This window comes from Thunnus albacares, chromosome 4, assembly GCF_914725855.1.
Source record: "Thunnus albacares chromosome 4, fThuAlb1.1, whole genome shotgun sequence".
NCBI lineage: Eukaryota > Metazoa > Chordata > Actinopteri > Scombriformes > Scombridae > Thunnus > Thunnus albacares.
Window position 1 is genome coordinate 3254342 of NC_058109.1, and position 20490 is coordinate 3274831.

Sequence of the window (20490 nt, forward strand, 5' to 3'; positions counted from 1 at the left end):
ATATTAAGATTGTTGTTCATTCACATGTTACATTATTTAGAGATATAAAGATTTCACACACATATAAAATGAACTTATACACGTTCCTGCAGAATAAACTGTAAGGATGTTTTTTTTAAATGAATGTAGAGTCAATGCACATCTCTGATTGGTTATCTCGTCATGTGATCATCTGAAACTTTTACACCTGGCTGTAAATAGCAGTCGGTGATAAAAGTCTTTACTGTGTTTTTACTCTGAAGTTGGTTCTTTAGAGCATTTTTGAGTGTAAATCCAATAAGTTTGATAAATACTGGTCCTGGTTACAGTGGTTTTATCAGTGAAGCAGTACTTACTGACAGATCGCGATCTGTTGAAATTTAAAGGGGGGTAATGAGCAGGTAAATCATCCTTTTCCATCATGTTTTACCTGGAAAAAAACATCTTTACTTAGATATATTAAAGCATACAGTATGCCCCCCCCCCTCTCATATCTGTCTGGGAGAAAAGTCTGAAACTGTGTATATATTTACTGAGATTTACAGAAGAATAGCAGTTTACAAAAGAAAAGTGTATTTCAGCAGATGTCTGTTTGTGGAAATGGAAGAAGGGTACTTGAAGAAAACATAGTGATTGCATTATTCATATTACTTATGGAACACACATAAAGACAAAATATATGTACATGAGATTTTAATATGTTGGACACCGTCTGTCCGCTTTTCTGTTTGAAACGTATTTATTCAACTTGTCACAGAGGGCGAAGGGTCCTCTGAAAAATTTGCCTCTTTTATGGATATTGTATGCAGACCTGGGATGAACCGACATCATTTACACACCGGTGTTGTTGGATTTGTCTGCCTTGGAGTGCCAGCCGGGTGGGGGGACAGTCCACACTCGCCACAACAAGTCCCATTTCCTCCTCTTCGTCACCACTTTACCCTGCATCCATCATGAAAGCATTACCTTCACTTTAGAAGAGGAAGGAAGGAGTTTGGGTGTGCCAGGCAGACAAGTTCAGTAAACCACAGAAAAAAAAAAAAAGAAATAACTCTATAAAAAAACACAGACAAGTTCGCTCGAGTTTAGCGTCACTTTGCTTCCTTTAGAAAAGAAGCGGAGAAGCTGATCTCCGGTGAGAGCGCGGCGTCGTTTCGTCCCAGGTCTGGTGATGTTCTGGTGGCTTCAGACAACAGTGAGTTGCCTTTAAAGGTAGACTTAGTTATCGGACGTCGCCACTCCCAAACAGCAGTGACACTCGCCAGAGACGGTACGTCTGCATTACAGTAAAAAACTACACTATTTAAAAAAAAAAAACAGCAATCGATCAATGAAAAGCAACATAATGATGCAACTGCAGATTTGTCTTTTAGTTTTACAAACATTTCTGGAAGTCAGAGCTGATCTGAACGTAAAGAAAACACTTTATTTCACAGGTTTCATAGTTTACTGTAGTTTCCTAAAAATGACATGTAATTGTAAAAAGGTTAAAAGGACTAATTGTAGAGAAAATGGACAGTGTTTAATTGGTACACTTTAAACTAATTCCAATTCGTTTGTAACATAACCTTCTTTTATTAAAGTCTTTCTGCAGGTAGAGTTGCAACGATTAGTCAATCAACAAAAAGAAAGCAACTATTTTTATAATCGTTTCAGTCATTTTTCAATCGAAAATACTAAAAAAAAATGTGAGAATTTGCTGTTTTTCTTCTACATATATAACAGTCATTTAAATATCTTTAAGATTGAGGACAAAACTTTACATTTCACAGACCAAACGTTGAATCAATAATGAAAGTTGCAGCCCTAATTATAGGCAAGCGTACAATTCAACAAATATGTACAACTTCAGTAATAAATGAATATTTAATTGGGTCTTAATTTATCTCTGTCAGCTTTTTCAAGGAAATTCTTCTGGATTTCAACATGAAATCTACACGTAACTTCTATATAATCTCCTGTTTCTGGTGCTATGTGTACTGTCTCAGACACAGTCTCTATTTTCCATATAATTAGCCCCAAACATACAGTAGTTAAAAAGTAAAGTAGTTAGAAATTATTAAAGAGGACTTTTACCCTCAGGGGCTCTACTGGAATATCTTTGCATGATTTAAAAACTCTTTATTTATCTTCTACTGGTCCTTTATGCAGCCCCTCAGTTCAGCCTCTGTCTGAAACAGGCCCCGCCTCCTGATGAACCCACTCTGTTCTGATTGGTCAGCTTTCAGGAAGCTTCCTCCGGCTTCTTCTTTACTCCAAATGTCAACTTCTCAAATCCATCCGTACATGTTAGAGCTGAATCAGATCTGAAATATGAGAGTGAACAACACATGGAAACACCTTAGCAACCACCTTAGCAACAGCCTTAGCAACAAATATTACAGAACAGATTTCCGTTTGTGGGCATGTGTGAACAATCTGACATCAGTTTAAGAAGGAAGTAGCGGTATCTTCGTCTTGCAGGCAGCATTTCTACAAACGTTCACCTCAAGTTTCTGATCATGTTTAGCATCTGACATCAGAACAGGAAATAAATAACAGAAAATCACAAAAAGCAGAATACATCCCCTTTTATGGAATTATGGAACCTGTGAAACAAAAGTGAATAAAGCCACATTCACATGTTTAGGTATATGTTTACATGCCTACAGTTGCCTTGGTAGCAAAGGTATCCTAGCAACCTGAAACTGCTTTCAAACCATCAGCAGGTTTCATTAGATTTCAACTGTTTGCCTCTTAACTGTCACTGAGTTTAAACTCATATTTACTTCCAGAAAAAACACATTTCACAACTTTAAGTGTATCAATTCAAATTCAGACTTTTTCCACTTTTAACATCATAAACTCGTCTCAGACGAAACGTCGCTGTGAGTTTGGAAGTTTGGCTTCACCTTTCTAAGTCTTCCTTTAACCCGCCTGTTGTTGCCTTTAGTTTCTAACGTTCTCTTTTCTTAAAAAAAATAAATAAATAAATATTATACGTAGGTGAATAAAAACATATCAAAAGGTAGTCTTGGCAGACTTTTTGAAGATATATTGAAGTTCTTTGGATAATATCACAACTACTACTACTACTACTTCTAGGGAGATTTTATCAGACATAGCTTTAAGAGAGATTCATTTCTGTTAGTTTTTCTTATTAAAAAAAAAAAAAGAGAAGTTTTCTGTAAATATAATATGATTTTTGTTTGGTTTTGGGTTTTTTGACTAAATGGGTTGATTATAAAATCAAAATGAAAAAAATCTGACCTTGGCTTCACTTCTTTACATGCAAAATGATGCACCGTTTTTTTTATAGAGTCATCATGTCCAGTCAGATATCAGCTCGTGTAAATAGGAAGAACAACAAAAGCTTTTTGAAATTTTTTGTATTTTTATTTCTGTCTCTTATTTAAGATGAAAGTCATGATTCTTTGCACATAATGTTCGACCATTTTTATGACGATGCTTATATCGGATAGGCATGTTTACGTTGATGATGAAGATATTAAAGAAGATATTCTATAAATCCAGTTTTATTTCTAATAAGACAAAGTTTTATCATTTAAAATGTTCACATGACTGGAACAGAGATGATTTTTTTTTCTATGTTTGGTTTGGTTTTACTGTCCCACACCGATTATATACCAATCACATCATGTTCTGTTAATGAAATGTCAATAAAAGTGAAAACTTCATTGTCTCACATGTGATGATCATTGAGAGGAAGAATATTCACTTTATTAATATTTACTTCTAATGAAGCTGTTTCCTGTTTCAGTGGTTTCACAGGTCAGAGTTCACCTGCGTCAGTTCAGCCAATAGAAACACGGCTGCTGTGTTTGGTTAATGGAGCCGTTATTATTTTTGTGTGTTTCGTCACCGTTTTTAGTAAATAATCACAGTAGCAGCAAACAAACAGTAGCATCACTTTCATCAATATTTATTTATCACAAATGTGACGTCACGGAAACACGTGAACACACCTTATTCCTGATGTTTTTACCGGAGCAACGAGGTAGTTTAATCTACACTGGAGCTGATTCACCAAAGTATTAAAACCTTTTAACTTCAAGACTCTTAAAGTCTCCGTCCACTCAAAAGTGTGTTTTTCTTCTTGTTCCTTCAGCTGGATGTTGTTTGTTTTCATTCATCTGCTGAAGGAGGAAGTTTCTCTGTGATCACCTTAAATCTGAGATCAGCAGCTACGAGCAGGATTTGTGACGTCACAACCAGTTTGGAGCCAATCGTGGTCCAGTATGAAACTTACACAAGTATGATGTGGAAACTCGAAGCCTCCGGTGCACAAACACTGAGAATGAACTTTACAGTGAAGGAGGAGACGTCTTTGCATCCAGCAGTTCAACTTCTAAAATGAACAATATTTACATATTCAGATATTCTGGATTTTTAGAGAGGAGAACGAGGAGGAGATATAAATTTAAGGATTTTAGTGGTAATGATGCTTTTGTTTTTTTGTGGAAAAACCATATCAGACACATTATTGTTCCTAGCGGAGTGTTTTTATTTGTCTTAATACATGTCTGGAGGGGATCTTTAAACTCTCTTGTTCTCTTGTTCTCAGTGAGTAGATGAGCTAGTTTGCTGCAGGTGTGAGAAACGTCTCCTTAAAGCCCACAAACACATATAAAACACCCTTACAACTAACGTCACCGTCTACAGCAGGAAAGAGACAATATTCAAGACTTTTTTAAGACCTTCTTGAAGAAACTGAATTGACTTTTGAAGACCTGCGGAAACCCTGACATCCAGAGCGGATCTCTAAATATATTCAGTATTACACAGCTGAAGAGTGCAGCTCATACCAGATGAATTTCTGAAAGACCATTAACAGTTTTTGGGGGGCATCTGTGAGATTATGTGCAGTATAAATCTACCAGATGTGCATAATAAATCTGCCTTGTGGTATCTTGCTGAAATACCCCTTTAGGGATATATATCCTCCTCCTCTGGTGATGTGCAATATGTTCAACCACCTGCGCTGTAATGAGACCGGACACGCAGGCTCTGTAGATACTGATTGCCCCCAGAACCGGTTTAATTTCATGGCAATTTAACTTTGTCATTTTGAATTTTCATGAGAACATTTCATTTCTTTTATTTTGGTCTAATGGATCATTAAGTCGCGTTTCACTGACTTATGCTGAGAAGTAACATTAACCTAAATGGGTCAATACATCACCGTCTACCAGAGTTAAAGGTACCCTGTGGATGGTTTTTTTTTTGCTCATCCACTGAACTCAGGACAATAAAGGCACAAATCCAACATTTTATCAGGCAGACAGAGACCGGAAGGCTTTAGAACATATTGAATTTTCACAATAAGTGTTTTTTAATTAGCCTGTTATTAGTCTTTGGAGCCGTTTCTAAATAAACTAACGTGACCAAACTCTTCATAATGAAGGAACATGTCATCCAGTGCAGCGATGTGACTCACTGATGTGTTTTTAATAGTTTTTGGACAACGAGGGAGGAATAAGATATATCAGGCTTTGGATAAACATACAGTACTTGTTAGTAGATCAGTTCATTGTTGGTTTGGATCCAAACAACTCAAAAAATATAGAAATTTGCCAGACATGTATACTTTAAACATGTTTCCTGTTGCTTTTAATTGACGCCACAGTGTCATTTATGTCCCTACTAATTATTTGTTTAGTTTTATTGAATTAAGGGAAATTAGGGAATGGTAAATCCAGTAATGGATATAAAATGGATATACCACACAGCAGCACACAATCACCACTTATGTCTGGCATCACATGTAGCACACAAATTTAGATACATTAGCATAATTATCATTAATCCTTCTAGAGGAACGGTAGCCTCTAATGGCCTCGACGTTTTTTCATTGTGCGCTGCTGAAATCTGTCTGATTAAGTGCATATGGAGCACTTGTAACGTGTTAATCCTGTTCGTTAAAGCAGAGAAAAGCTAATGCATGTAGTTAAAGGAAGGTTGTACGAGTAGGAACATCCTCTTTGCCATAGGAGGAGTTTTTATTAGATAGAGGCTGACAATCATCTAAATTATGATCCTTTGCTTACAGCGGTTTTAAAGGACGGCTTCAGCATCCAAATGAGTCAAATCAAGTAGATATCTTTCAACGTTACAGTCTTTTTAGTGTCAAAGTCCCTCTTTTTGTTACTACCACCTGCAGCTCAACAGAAACACAAAGAGGGAATTTGATGCTAAACAAACTGTAAATGTGTCAGATATCCACTTGATATGACTAACTCAGACTGCTGAAGCTGAATAGAAGCTTCACATCTACTTTGAAATGACTGTGTGGACACACTGTGGATTTTGGCCTCCATCACTTCCATTGAAAGCACATTTGAAGGATCTTTTAATATCCAGTATGAACAGGAGGAATGATTACAGTGAGGAAAACCTCTTTCATTGTTCATACGGACACCTGACTGTTGTTCTAAAGGTGCAGTGTGTGAATTTAGTGGCAACTAGCAGAATGGAATATAATATTCATAAGTATGTTTTAATTAGTTTAAAAACACCTGAAAATAAGAATTGTTGTGTTTTTGTGACCTTAGAATGAGTCCTTTATACCTACATACAGAACATGTCCTCTTCCACTAATTTAACCTCTTCCACTCTATTTCAGAGCAAAAACTAAAATGACAAACCACAGTGACTATGTGCGTCAGTGAGGTCTTGCCAGAAAGGAAACCTCCCAAAGTTTCTTGTTTCTTGAGGTGCTACAGAAATAAAAAATAATAAATTCATTTTTTCACTCTAAATACCTTCATGTGCCTCTATCTGTCTGTCTAAAACACCCAGTGTTGTAATAGGAACCAGCTATTCTATAAGTTAAAAACAAATACTTGATTTTGTATAAATAACGTTAATAAAACAGGATGAAGAAGCCGATCTTTTGGGAATTATCATAGAAAATAATGTGACAAACACAGAGAGTAGGAACTAAAATGTCTTAATTAATAATTAAGAGATGTGCAAAATCTCAACAACTATCAAAGAAGTGATGGAAGTTTTAGTTTTGTTGGTTTTGTTTCACCTGGATTATTGATCAGTAGTTTGATTCAGTCATCAGGTCCAATAAGGCGGCAGGTGCAGCTTCTTCTCTAATCGAGAACAAAAGTCACTAAAATAAATGAATGTCTCTCTTGGTTTGAAGAGAAAACTAGACACATTGATGGTTTTCATTTGTAATGTCATAACAACAAACACTCAACAATATTTATTTTTTACAAGAAACTCTCCTTTAGTACAGATACAATTATTTAACAAGACATGATGCTGGAGGTCGTTTTATCAAAATCACAACCTCATCAGTTCAACATATAGTAATAAACCAAACAACACAAGCATGGAATTCACTCCCAAATCATATCAAACAACAAAATTATGTATCTGCTTTAAAAAAAAGTGCTAACAGCCCATTACTTTAGAAGAAACTCTGGTAATTAATAAGTATTCTTATGGTGTGAAATGGTTCTAAGGGCATTAAATGTTAAATGATGATACAGTCAGTCAGAGCCTTTTATTTTCTCTGTTTTTGTGTTGTTTACATTTTGTCAATTTGTTTTATTTACAGCAGATGTGCGTTATGATGCGTGTTGTCATGTCAGTGTATTGTGATGAGTTGTGTGAATATGTATTCTTGTCACCTTGTTAACTGTGTGGTTACAGGAAGAACAGCTGTTGCTATGCAGAATATGTAAAGGTAAAGTGTTGTATGGTTGTCAACAAACTAGTGAAGACTTGACTGAAACTGGAAGAAGACAGTATGAAACTTCAGTGTTTCTTTCATGAACAGCTGCAGGCGGATTCCCAAAAAGGACTTTTGGCGACTCCAAACTGCTGTAAACTTCCTGATTACTGAACCACAAGAACAGGAGAGAGAGCCAACCAGCTGATACATTTAATGAGCTTAAAAGATGTAAGTTACACATAGCATTTAGCTCCTGTCAGTGTATAATACAGGCTGTATGTATATTTATTATTTGAGCTGTAAAACAAGGACAGGATCTTATCTAATGAAGCAGGTTAAAAGTTTAAACACAAAAGCAAAATTCAGCATTAAAGAGCCTGACTCATCTTCTACCATCATATTAACACTGCAGGATATTCAAAAACAAGTCCTCTTGGGAGCAGAAGCTGAGCAGCGCAGAATGTGAGACTGAGATTTTCGGTGGGTTCATGAATGCAGCATCTGGCCCACAACTCAAACTCCACGTTTCCCACCTTCTCACTCTCTCAGTTTTGCTCACATTAACATATGAACCCGTCGTACCAGGACCATTTTAGTACCAGTTGGTGCACGAGATCATGAAACACATGTTGTCCACCTTCCTGTTTCCCATCTGGCACTGGGGCAGCTCGCCGGCGGTGTCTGTAGGAGTAAAACACATTACTAGAATGCAGCAATTTGGGTTTTATTTTCAGTGTGAACAGAAACATTTTGCTTTCCAGATGTGATTCAGCTCCAACATGTACGGATGGATTTGATAAGTTGACATTTGGAGTAAAGAAGGAGAAAAAGAAGTGAAATCCTGCTACTGTAGTTTGTTTACGAAGCCTCCGGAGCCGGAGGAAGCTTCCTGAAGCTGACCAATCAGAACAGAGTGGGCTCATCAGGAGGCGGGGCCTTAAAGAGACAGGAGCTAAAACGGCCTGTTTCAGACAGAGGCTGAACTGAGGGGCTGCATAAAGGACCAGTATGAGATAAATAAGGAGTTTTTAACTGGAAATCGTGAAGATATTCTAATAGAGCCCCAGAATATAAATATAGAGCTGGAAATAAGCAGAATATGTCCTCTTTAAGGGGTCACAAGCCCCATAAAGTTAGAAACCACTGGTTAAATCCTTGAAAATGTGTTGTATTTTATTAGTTTACTATGTTTTCTGAAGTTAATTCTTAATCTGAAAAGTATCTAATGACTAATACTGATGAATGTAGGGGAGGAAAAGTGTAAAGTTGCATAGAATTAAAGCACAAGTACCTCAAAGCTTTAATTAAGTTGAGTAAATGTACTTAGTTACTGAACATGAACATTTACCTTCAGCAGCAGCAGCAGATCTGTCCGTACTGACAGACTCCTGATGTTTTTCTCCTGATGTTTCCTCTTCTGTCTTCTCAGCCTTCCTCTCATGGCTCTGCTCTCCTCCCATCATCACACTCATCAACCTGGAAGAAACACACAGGTGTGAGCGTGCACAGTGACAAACGTCTTCAATGGACAATAGTTTAATAACCAGTCACATCTGCAGTTAGTTTCTCTACAGACAAAAAGAAAAGTATAAATATTGTAACTGGAAACGTAAGTTGCTGTAATTGTTTTTAATGTGGTTTGGACTCATTTGTTTTGATGTGAAATCCTTCTGCACTGTATGAGTCAACATCAAATATGATTTCCTTTGTTTTGCAAAAGTAGCAACACTTCTGCTTTTGACTGCAGGTTATTAATTCTTTAATTGTGCTTTTCTGACGAGCATTTTAACACCCACAAAAGCTGATATTGATAAATGGCAGAATACAAGTTAGTTTTAGTTTTCATGTTTTCAGAATGACTTCAGCTTGTAGTTAATACCTTCAGCTAGTGGATGAAAATCTATACAGGAAGTGTGAACACAGACTCGAGATTAAAGGATCAGGATGGAAATATCTTAAGACCAAAACCAACAGTTAGTTGATCTACTAACAAATACTGAGTGTGTTTCCAAATACAGTTTATTCCTCTGTGCTAGAGGAGCTCCGTCGTTGCCCAAAAACGATTAACAACACGTCAATGAGTCACATCGCAGTAGTCACACACATTGTCCTGCTGCCAGAAATACTCACTACAGCACCAAATCTGGATTCATCCGCCGCTGAAAATAGTCCCCAACACATGCACTATTTCCTCCTGTTTGTGTAATGTTTGCTAAAAGCTAAAGTGAGCGGCTGTTTTAGGACATTTCCAAGCATTTTTTTTAAAATCTGAAACTATATATATTGTGGCAGTTTTTAAAGATTTAGGTCTTCAATAGGAACGGTTTTGGCGTCGAGTGCCATAGAAAGGGTAGAAAAGTCGGAAAGTATCGAGAGACAGACTGATGCATTGTTGGTTTTGATCTTTTTCCAGGTGGAAGGTAGAAGGTTCAGCTTTACTGTCGTCATTCAGCACAGGGTTTAATAAAGTTGTAGCCCAAACAGGTCGAAATTGAATAAAAAACCATTAAAAAAAAGACAAAAATAGAGCAAAGTAGAATATAAAAAGTAGCACTGAAGGAAGAAATTCTAAAAAAGAAACTGTTGTATTTGCAAGAAAGATATAATGTTATTATGCACATATGAAGCTCAGCGTCATTCATTCATTCATAATTTCACTCTTCTTTCTCCCTCTCTCTCTCGGCCCCTCCCGCTTTCACATCAGCTGTTAGTCGCGTCACTTCTAGTTAACAAATCAGATTTCTCCATGATCCCTAAACAACCAATCACGGCCTAGCTGTCTAACTTTAAAACCGTGTTGCTCTCTGTCGCCGTCAGCTGTCACTTCAGGCAATAATCGCATCCACCCCCACCCCATCCACCTCCTCAGCCGCAACACCGGAGCTCGCTCTTCGCCTCTCCATCCCGGATCATCATTCGTCCGCCCAACCTCACGTTCTGGCAAGGCCCCGAGGACCTCAATCCACGCCTCTTCATCAACCGCCACCAGTGTCTAGACTCCATCGGGCGGGTTATCCTATTCATGCTTTCATCGCCCCCTCCATATTCGGCCACATCACAATGGAGTCTAAACCCCATTCACTACGTAAACCGAGTCTCTCCTGATTGAAAAGCTAAAGCTTGCTGTGTGTAACACTGGGGCTAAATAACCGACTGGGTAACATTAACCCAGTATTGTATTGGTGCTATATCGACCCAAACTGGGTAAAATCTTAGACCACCATGTATAGTGGGGTGGTCAACGTGGGCTCCGTGGGAGGTTAATCATGTTCGGAGCTTCACAGATGAAAAAGTCAGATATTTTTCAGCTGGGAGGCGTGTTTGGAGCGTTTCAGGGAATAAAACGGAGAGCGAGAGAGGCAGAGATAGAAAGAGGTTTGATAGAGAGGACGAGAGAGATCACAGCCGCTGCTGGTTATCAGCTCGGACATCTCTAATCCCTCCCAGAATGATCTGTCCAGGACGCCAATCCAATCAAACACAACACAATCAGTTTAGCGGACGCAGCTGATGGGATCATCTTACTCTGCTCAACACTTTACACGATCGCTGAAAGCTTTCCCGGTGGTCTGTAATGCATGCTGGGAAATTAGACATGATGAGAAGGGTCTTTAGATGTCTGTAGGGTTTTTTTCTCCTCCTCTCAAGACAAAAACAAACTCAGACACCCAATAGAGATGCAGCTAATGATTCATTTCACTACTGATTCTTTTTTTTATTCATTGACTGTTGTACAAAATGTCAGAAAATGAAAATAATGTCATCACAAGCTTCCGGATTTGTCTGAACAACACTTTAAAAACTCAAACAGATTCAGTTTATAAAGATGTGATGTCAAAAAAAGCTGCAAATCTTCACATTGGAGAAGCTGGAACAAACATGTTTGGTGTTTTCATTTGATTAATTACTTTAATTACCACCTCAGTAGTGCAGCAGCCCTAATGGTAACACTTAAACGCACAATATGTAATTTCAGCCGCTAAGCGTCTCAATCAAAACAATAACAAAAGACGGAGTGTGATGACGGTGTGAAGTAGCAAGGGATCATGGGAGTTGTCGTCTTCGTTGTTAAATAACCAGCTTCACCAGGATAGGATTACTCCAGTGTTCATCATTCAGGATGTTTGTATCCGCAGAGGTCTCCTCCTCTTCAGAACAAACGGACCCGGAGATTGAAATCGTTAAAAATACTAATTAAAGCTGTTTTACCTAAAAAAAAATCAATATTTCTCCGATGATGTACGGCAACCACCAAACTTCCTGGAGGGGCTGTTAGCTGAGCTGCTGCTAACGTTTGTCCAGTTTATTTCTCTGATAACTTAAGATCCAGACGTCCAATGACTAAAATCCTTCTTCCAGCTAAAAGATATAGTTAAAAATCACCTAAATTTATCATGAAAATGAGGCTTAAAACTGAATAAAAGTCCATTTATAACAGTTTCTGTGGAACAACCACAACGCCGATGTATTATCTTGTATGTGTGTAAGTTACTCTTTGGTAGACGCCATTGTAGCGGACAAACACAGCGCCGCCGTATGCATCTCGTGCGTGTTTACTCTTTGGTAGAGGAGGTATGACACCATCGACAGGCGACCAAATGAAACGGTCCGTTACTTTGATTAAATTACAGATTTCTCTGAGTTTGAACATTGTTGGAAACATTTGGGATAATGTAAGTACACAACTCAACAACATATATAACACACCTTTTTATATATATGTATATATACATTTAAGTAAAGTACAAGTACCTCAAATGTATACTCAAGTACAGAACTTAGTTACATTTCAGAACTGAAGAGGTGAAAGTTTCCTGAATTTCACAGCAAAAAAAGCAAAAATGAAAATCGTTTTATGTAACAGAAACATATTTTTCTTTCTGATCATTTTAATCAACTTGTGATTGTTCAGATTTGTTGGGAAACCAGGTTGTTGGCCAACAAACTGATCAATTCATCAATTATTTTACTACAGTCAGCGTGTACAGTACAGTCTCAGTGTCCTCTATGTAAAGTTTACTGATTTACTTACTTAAAGCAATTAATGGATTATTGAATTTATCGATTAATCTTTTAGGCTGTTGTTGCTGATGCATCGATGTGTAAACAGCGTTTTTCTGTTGTAGACGGTTGGTGTGCAGCTAATTTTAACTACTTAACTGTCGGGTAGTTTAATGTATCACAATACATTCCAATAAGCCGACCACACTGTATGTTCTGACATCTTCTACTTCAACTACAGTTGACAAATAAATGTAAAAAGTAAAAAGTTGTACTACAGTAACAGTCTCAGTGTCCTCGCTGGTTCAGGCTGCTGAGACGTAGATTGTAGAACAAACAGGATATTTTATGCTGAATATTTTCACACTCGACAAACTAGATTTCATTCATAACACGATGACAAACGCAGATCGTAACCGGTGTGTCAATAAGCCAGCAGAAGAAGTAATGTGTGTGGCAGTAAAATCAGGGAGCACGCCTTTAAAATGAGGAATTAACTGCCTCACAAATGAGTAACGGCGATGGCTTTCTGCCTGAACTGCGAAGCAATAACTTGTGATAATTTTCACATAAAAGTTGATTACAGGCCTAACCTTTAACTCCACAACGACATTTAACATCAGAGCGGGACCTTCTGCTGGACACACATAAAAAATATGAAAATATAACATCAGCAGAGCAAAGCGGTGAGTATAATATAGAAGATGAAAAGAGAATTATTGGATTTATGGTGCAAAATTGATATCTGGTTAAAAATACTTCTCTGAGGAATCCTTTTATTCTTGTTCTTTCCAAAGAAAACATATTTCATCTGAGCCGAGCAGCAGTGTGAAGCTAATCTGAGCTACACACGCTTCATTCATGAACTTAAGAGCATCTCAGTCATCATTCAGCGCCGTCGCTTCCTCGCTTCCCCTCCCAGCTGTCTGCGCAGCACAAGTCACAGCTGGAGAGAAAGCCGAGCTAAATATAGCCGCCCCCCCCTCTCTCTCTCTCTTTCTTTCTTTCTTTCTCACAGAAACTGTTTTGTTTTGACTCGTGCCTCCTCGTCTCCGCTGCTGCCCTCTTCAGTTCCAGATAAACTGAATCTTTTTGTCGTCTTTTACTCGACAGAAAAAAAAAAAACCTACATGTGACCTGCGGGATTCATTCGTTTGTCCCCGTTTGACTTCATATTTCAAGGATTAGAGGTTTAATCCCTGCAGGAGACACACATGCAGACAACAGCTGGGCCAGTTTATTAGTCATACTCAGATAATAAATACAGTATGATGCAATACTGACCGTCATTATTGATTAGGTCATTAATTAGTGCTGCAAATAATAAGAATTTCCATTATAACTTCATCTGCAGGTTATTTTCTCTATTAGTTGTTTTAGTAAATAGTGAAAAACACTGTTTTCATTTATTAGAGCTCATAGTGACGTCTTCTAATGTCTCGTTTTGTCTGATCAACAGTACAAAACCCAAATATATTCAACAAGCTGCAACCAGCAAATATCCAGCAAACAGTAACGAAAAGCTGATTAATCAATTAGTTGATTGAAAGGAAATTAACAGGCATATTTAATTGTTTCAAGCAAAAACAGCAAAACATTTTCTGCTTTCATATTCTTGATGATTGAATGCTTTTCTCCATCAAACATGATCATAAACTGAATATCTTTAGCATCTGAAGACGTCGCCTTCGTCTCTTAACCGTCATTTTATGAACCAAACGATTCATCAGTTAATGAGAAAATAATCTGCAGATTAATCGATAATGAAAATAATCATTAGTTGCAGCCTTGAACGTGATTAAAAGTTATCTGAATATCAAAATAGTTAATAGATTAATCAACTTGCAGCTCTACTTATAATGTTCAGTTTTAATTAATGTGATTTAGAGACGTGTTATTTATTTATTTTAGACCTTGTTTACACTCAGTTTTAAAATGTGTTTTGAGCAGTTGGATCACAAGTGAACGTCCACCGACACGCATCCGATCACTCAAACCACACGTTGAGGTGGTCTGAGACACATCTGACCACATCTCATTTGTAATGTAAACTCCGGCCCATGTGAAACACATCTGGCGTCAGACTGATGTAATAACTGTGCACGAGGCCCTTTGACCTTCTAGTGGAGGTGATGTCGGCAGTAATGAGACACACAGGTGTGAACATCGATGTGTCTCGGTTGTCCGCTCGTGTTCAGATCATCGAAACACATTTTATAACCAGTAAACAGTGTAAACAGCCTCTAATTCATATAAATGGGAACCAAATAGTTTAACAGCATCATAAACTGCTGCCATAAAACAAATCAACATCTCTCAGATTAAATAGTAACTAAACATTATAACCTTCATAAAGATATGATTTATTGCAGCGATATTGTTTTGTACTGTATTAGTCTTATCTGTTAAACCTAATAAACTGGCATGTGAGTGTTTTTCATGGTAGGAAACTGTGTGTTAGTCTCCTTTATGAATGAGGTTCATCTGCTGACAAATAATTAAGATAAATAACGTCTCAGCGGCAGATTAATTACAGCCGAGCTGCATTATTGATTGGATTACAGTGAGAGTGAGTTTGCTTCGGCTTTATTCTTCCTCCTCTTTAATGAATACGCTTCATTAACTCAGGACTGCTGATGGACGTCAGACTGTAAGACACGTACAAGACATAAAGTAAAATCAGAGGAAGAGCAAACGCAATCTGAACTTTTATTTATCTGATTTTGAAGGATAATATTCAGCGGTGGGAAGAACATTTACTCAAGTACTGTAGTTAAGTACAGTTTTGAGGCACTTGTACTGTACTTGAGTATTTCCATGTGATACTACTTTCTACTTTCTACTCCACTACATTTATTTAACAGCTTTAGTTACTTTTCAGATGAAGATTTGACACAATGGATAATATAACAAGCTTTTAAAATACAACACATTGTTAAAGATGAAACCAGTGGTTTCCAACCTTTTTGTCTTTTGACGTCTTACAAAAAGCAGTGTGTAGTCGGGGTCACATTTCACATGTCTATGAGTTGTTAACAGCTCCACCAAATAGTGATTTTTCCCTCTAAACTTCTCACATGCTTTCATTTCAATAAATGTTCAAATGATCCAATATTTCACCAAAAATCAAAGATTAGAGAAAAAGTCCAAAAACTGAAAACAGATTTGTGTATCAGAACTTTGTTTTTTCTTCTTTCCTCTCCCATTAATCATCTCACCACCCCTCAGATTTATCTGCTGAACCTTTGGAGGGGCCCGACCCCTAGGTTGGGAACCACTGGACTAAACTAGCTAACTGTATATAAAGTAGTGTAAACTAGCTCCACCTCCAGCAGCTACAACAGTAACATGCTGCTCTAACACTGATGCTTCACTATTCATAATCTAATGATGTCATATATAATAATATATCAGTCAGAGGGACCAAACCACTACTTTTACTGCAATACTTTAACTACATCAAGCTCATAATACTTATGTACTTTTACTGCAATACTTTAACTACATCAAGCTCATAATACTTATGTACTTTTACTGCAATACTTTAACTACATCAAGCTCATAATACTTATGTACTTTTACTGCAATACTTTAACTACATCAAGCTCATAATACTTATGTACTTTTACTGCAATACTTTAACTACACCAAGCTCATAATACTTATGTACTATTACTTAAGTGGGACTTTTTATACTTTATACTTTTTTACATTGCTGCATTAGTACTTTTACTCAAGTGAAGGATCTGGGTTCTTCTTCTAACACTGGTAATATTTGACTCTTTATGATATAATATTGTTGGAAACAGGTTTACATAACAACAATACAATAATAATCTTGTGTAAATGGTTTGTTGGTTTATTTTTAGTGTAACTTGTTGGTCTCATGTCGACCACAGACTGCAGGTTAAAGCCTCAACACCTTTACAAACACCTCTGTGGCTGCAGAGAGCTGACATGTTTACAACCTGTGTGTGTGTGTGTGTGTGTGTGTGTGTGTGTGTGTGTGTGTGTGTGTGTGTGTGTGTGTGTGTGTGTGTGTGTGTGTGTGTGTGTGTGAGCTGTTAGCTGCTGTCAGGAACAGAAATTAATTGTATCCCACCTAATCGACCCCCACGTAGCCTACGAGACCCGTCCGTCTCTGTCAGCCGCTGGTTCCGGTTAGTTTACGGTGTTTCCAGGCAGAGTATCGATCCCGTCCGACGTGTGTGCGGAGCGGCTGACTGCAAAGATGTTTTATATGTGAGAAGAGGGATCACTCCATGTAACGACTGCACCGGACATACAGAAGGCCTGCTCACTCTTCTTCTTCTTCTTTGTATTTATTGGCGGATTAAATACCAATTTATAGGTGCATACCGCCACCTGCCGTACTGGAGTATATAGAACAGGATTCAGTTTACAATATCCTACTAAATAAACACAAAAACAAAAGCAACTATAATATATTCTGTTAATCAGTCTCACCTTATCACCACTAGTTCCTAGTATTCCTTCCAAATCCCGTCCCCGTTCGGTTTCTCTCACCCTTTGTTGTAACCTAACTCTTTCTCTGTCAGTGTGTTAATACGTGTTCAGCATTTCTAGTTATATTACAATGTGAACATGCTTGTGAATTTACTTTTCCCAATAGAAATAGTGTCTTATTTAAACTCAGTCTGGATCACGCTACTTCCTCTCTTCTGTTTCTTCCTTTAACACTTTGTGCTTGAGCTGTTTTTTGTATCTTATAGTATGTTCTGACTTTACTGTCCTCATCCCACTTTTTCTGCCAAAGTTCCAATAATTTATTTTTAATTAGTGTTATATGTCTGTTATACTTCATGCTCTTTTTGCTGTCCTGTCTGCAAATTCATCACTCTTTAATCCCAAATGTGCAAGTATCCAATATAATTCTACCACTATTCCCATTCTCTGAATTCTACAACATTTCAAACAATAAATCTTCCCTGATTGATTTCAGGCTTTATAAACTCTGCAGCAGAGTCATTACACAGGACGACTCTGTCAGGTCTTCTTCTTCTACCCACTGCAGACCAATAATCACCTCCATCATCTCAGCTGTATAAACTGATAAACTGATCTGTCTGGTCTTTTGAACCGTCACACACAGAATGCCATTCTCTAGAGCAACACTTTGTGTCACATCCACACATGTACTGTAAACAGCACCGTCTGTATGTTGGCTGAATCAGTAAATCTCCTTTTTTTCATAACCAACTGTTCATGTGCGTTAGACATGACCTTAGTCAACAGTGTGACATCGGAAAAAAATGTCTCTTACACTTAGCGTAGTGTCGTTTCTAAACAAAATATCACTGCCCGACTTAAAGGACCAGTGTGCAGGATTTAGTGGCATCTAGTGGTGAGATTGCAGATTGCAACAAGCTGAACACCCCTCCCCTCCCTCCTTCCCCTTACAAGTGTGTAGGAGAACCTCCGGTGGCCGTGAAAAAACAAGAAAGGCCCTTTTCCAAAAGGGAGCGGTTCTTCTTCCAAGGAGGCTGCCGTGTTGTACCGCCATGTTTCTACAGTAGCCCAGAATGGACAAACACTGGCTCTAGAGAGGACCTTCTGTGTCTTTTACAAGTTTTTTCCGCCACCGTAGGTTCTCCTCCACGCTTGGAAGGGAGGGGGGAGAGTATTCAGATGGTTGCAATCTGCAACCTCACCACTAGATGCCACTAAATCCTACACACTGGTCCTTTAAAGCAACATCTGAAATGGGAAAACATGATGGTCCATCACACCTCGCAACTCTGTAAGTTTGGAAGACTTATAGTAGGTTTGATGTCTGCTGTGTGACAAACAAATGTCTGTATCAAATGTAATGTAGATTCAACAGTTGGTGACATATAACAGTCTGGACTAAAGTGGTTCAGACTGAGCCACGTCGCTAGTGTGGCAAATAAAGACACCATACAGTTGTTTCCTTTGATGCCATTTTTAAAGCTCTTATCAAGGTCGTCTAAGCTACAACCTGCTGATAGTTGTGGCGGTTGAGAGCCTCCCATAACAAAGCTTACATACCTCACATTCTGCCTCAAAGTAACACATTTTGTCACCTTTACAAACAAAAATAGATTTTTTAGTTTAGAAGAGATCATATTGGTGTTTATAGTAGCAGACAAGGCTGCAACAGTGGGACATATATCACAAAACTCTCAAATAAATGAGAATGAGAGCCGACAGTATGCTTAACTGTCAAGATGGATGTTGTTAAAATTCTTCTCCTGCAAGACTTTTATCTGGTGAAAACATCCAACTAGTTAGCATGACGGCTAGCTAAGACAAATTATTTATTATTAACATTATATATAAAAATCTGTGTGGATGAAACTTAAACATACAGAGAAGGATGAGGACCACATGTGAAAAATTAATATCAGTTCTCAGTTTAAAGTCAAAATTCTGACATTTCTGAAATAAAACCTTATTGTCAGAATTATGACTTTAAACTCAGAACTCAAATACATTTTTCACATGTGGCCCTAATCATCTTCCATAGAAACATGAGCACCTGCTATACAATGGTCTGTTATTTAATTTTAATTTATTTGCAAATACATAATACTGAATAAAATCCAGATAATGAAAATAAAAGATATGACTGAAGAGATTAAGAAGCCGCAGACTTATACAACAGAGCTCTGCTCCACTTAAGTAGAAAGACAAACAAACAAATAACAAAACAGGGGAAAAAACAAGCAAAAAAAAACTAGACTAACATAATTTTAAATTACAAGGAAAAATAAATGACAACAAGAAATAAAGAAAATGAACAGAAAAACTAATCAGTACACAACAATCCAATAAAACAAATAAATACTGTATGTGTGAGACGATACAGAGAAAAAGGAAAAACAATATAAAGACGTCAAAAAATAATTAGACATGAGAAGATAACAATCTCTTGATAATGAATATTGTGGAAACTGCCTGCAAACACTCATGAAATAATACAAAAAACCACTGATGTAGTTGATTATATATTATGACAATAAATGGAGGCGTTACTGTCGACACACACAGTGTTGTCTCCAAGGAGAAAAGAGCTCAATGTTTCTGACAGTTTTCAGCAAACAAAGGAGTCTTACATGATTGGCCCCTTGGTGCTTATCTAAGACCGTCAACCTATAGAAAAACTCCACATCCAGCAGAGTCCAGCGAGGTCAGAGTTTAACACCATTTTCACCTGCTGAGGAAACGGTAGCAGGAGACTCAGGGAGAAGATGTCTCCTCCATCCCCTCAAAGACTCCCAGGAATGTACTTTAAATCTCTTGGCAACATATATATGTATAGATAAATAGAGAATAAAAATAATACTATTAATAAAAAATAGAAATAAAAGGTCATAAAAGAGATTAAAACAACCAAACAATTAAAAACAGTGGCCCCAAAACTCCTGAGTGGCAGCATATAGAGAGTTATTCCCATAAAAACCTGTCTGAATAAATGTGTTTTTAGAAGCGATTTAAAAGAAGAAACTAATTTTTTATGATTTGATTATTTTAGCCTAATTTCCTCTGACTGGTCATTTAACAGTCAAGGTGCCTTAATCAAGAAAGTTCATATATTAACACAATTTCTTCTGAGATATTTTGGATCAAAACAGTAACAAAGGCAAACAGTAATAATAAAAACCAATACAAAGTGATATTAAATGATTAATATTAATGTTTCAGGCTTGTTTACTTTCACATGTTTTACTACTTTAATTTCACTGGAAGCCACCCAGTAGGAAAACAACAACAACAACAACAACAACAACAACAACAACAGATGTTGAATGTGAGTCAGACAAAAACAGTGAGGAGTG

At 37.4% G+C, this 20490-nt stretch overlaps 1 long non-coding RNA gene across 1 annotated transcript; it reads right to left on the reverse strand.

The window, feature by feature from the left end:
- Positions 1–7865: 7865 nt before the first annotated feature.
- LOC122981416 lies at positions 7866–16973 on the reverse strand. The gene is made up of 3 exons (XR_006403231.1): positions 16773–16973; positions 9018–9145; positions 7866–8350 (listed from the first exon to the last, which is right to left on the reverse strand). It is a non-coding gene; the product is annotated as an uncharacterized LOC122981416 (long non-coding RNA).
- Between the last annotated feature and the right edge of the window lie 3517 nt (positions 16974–20490).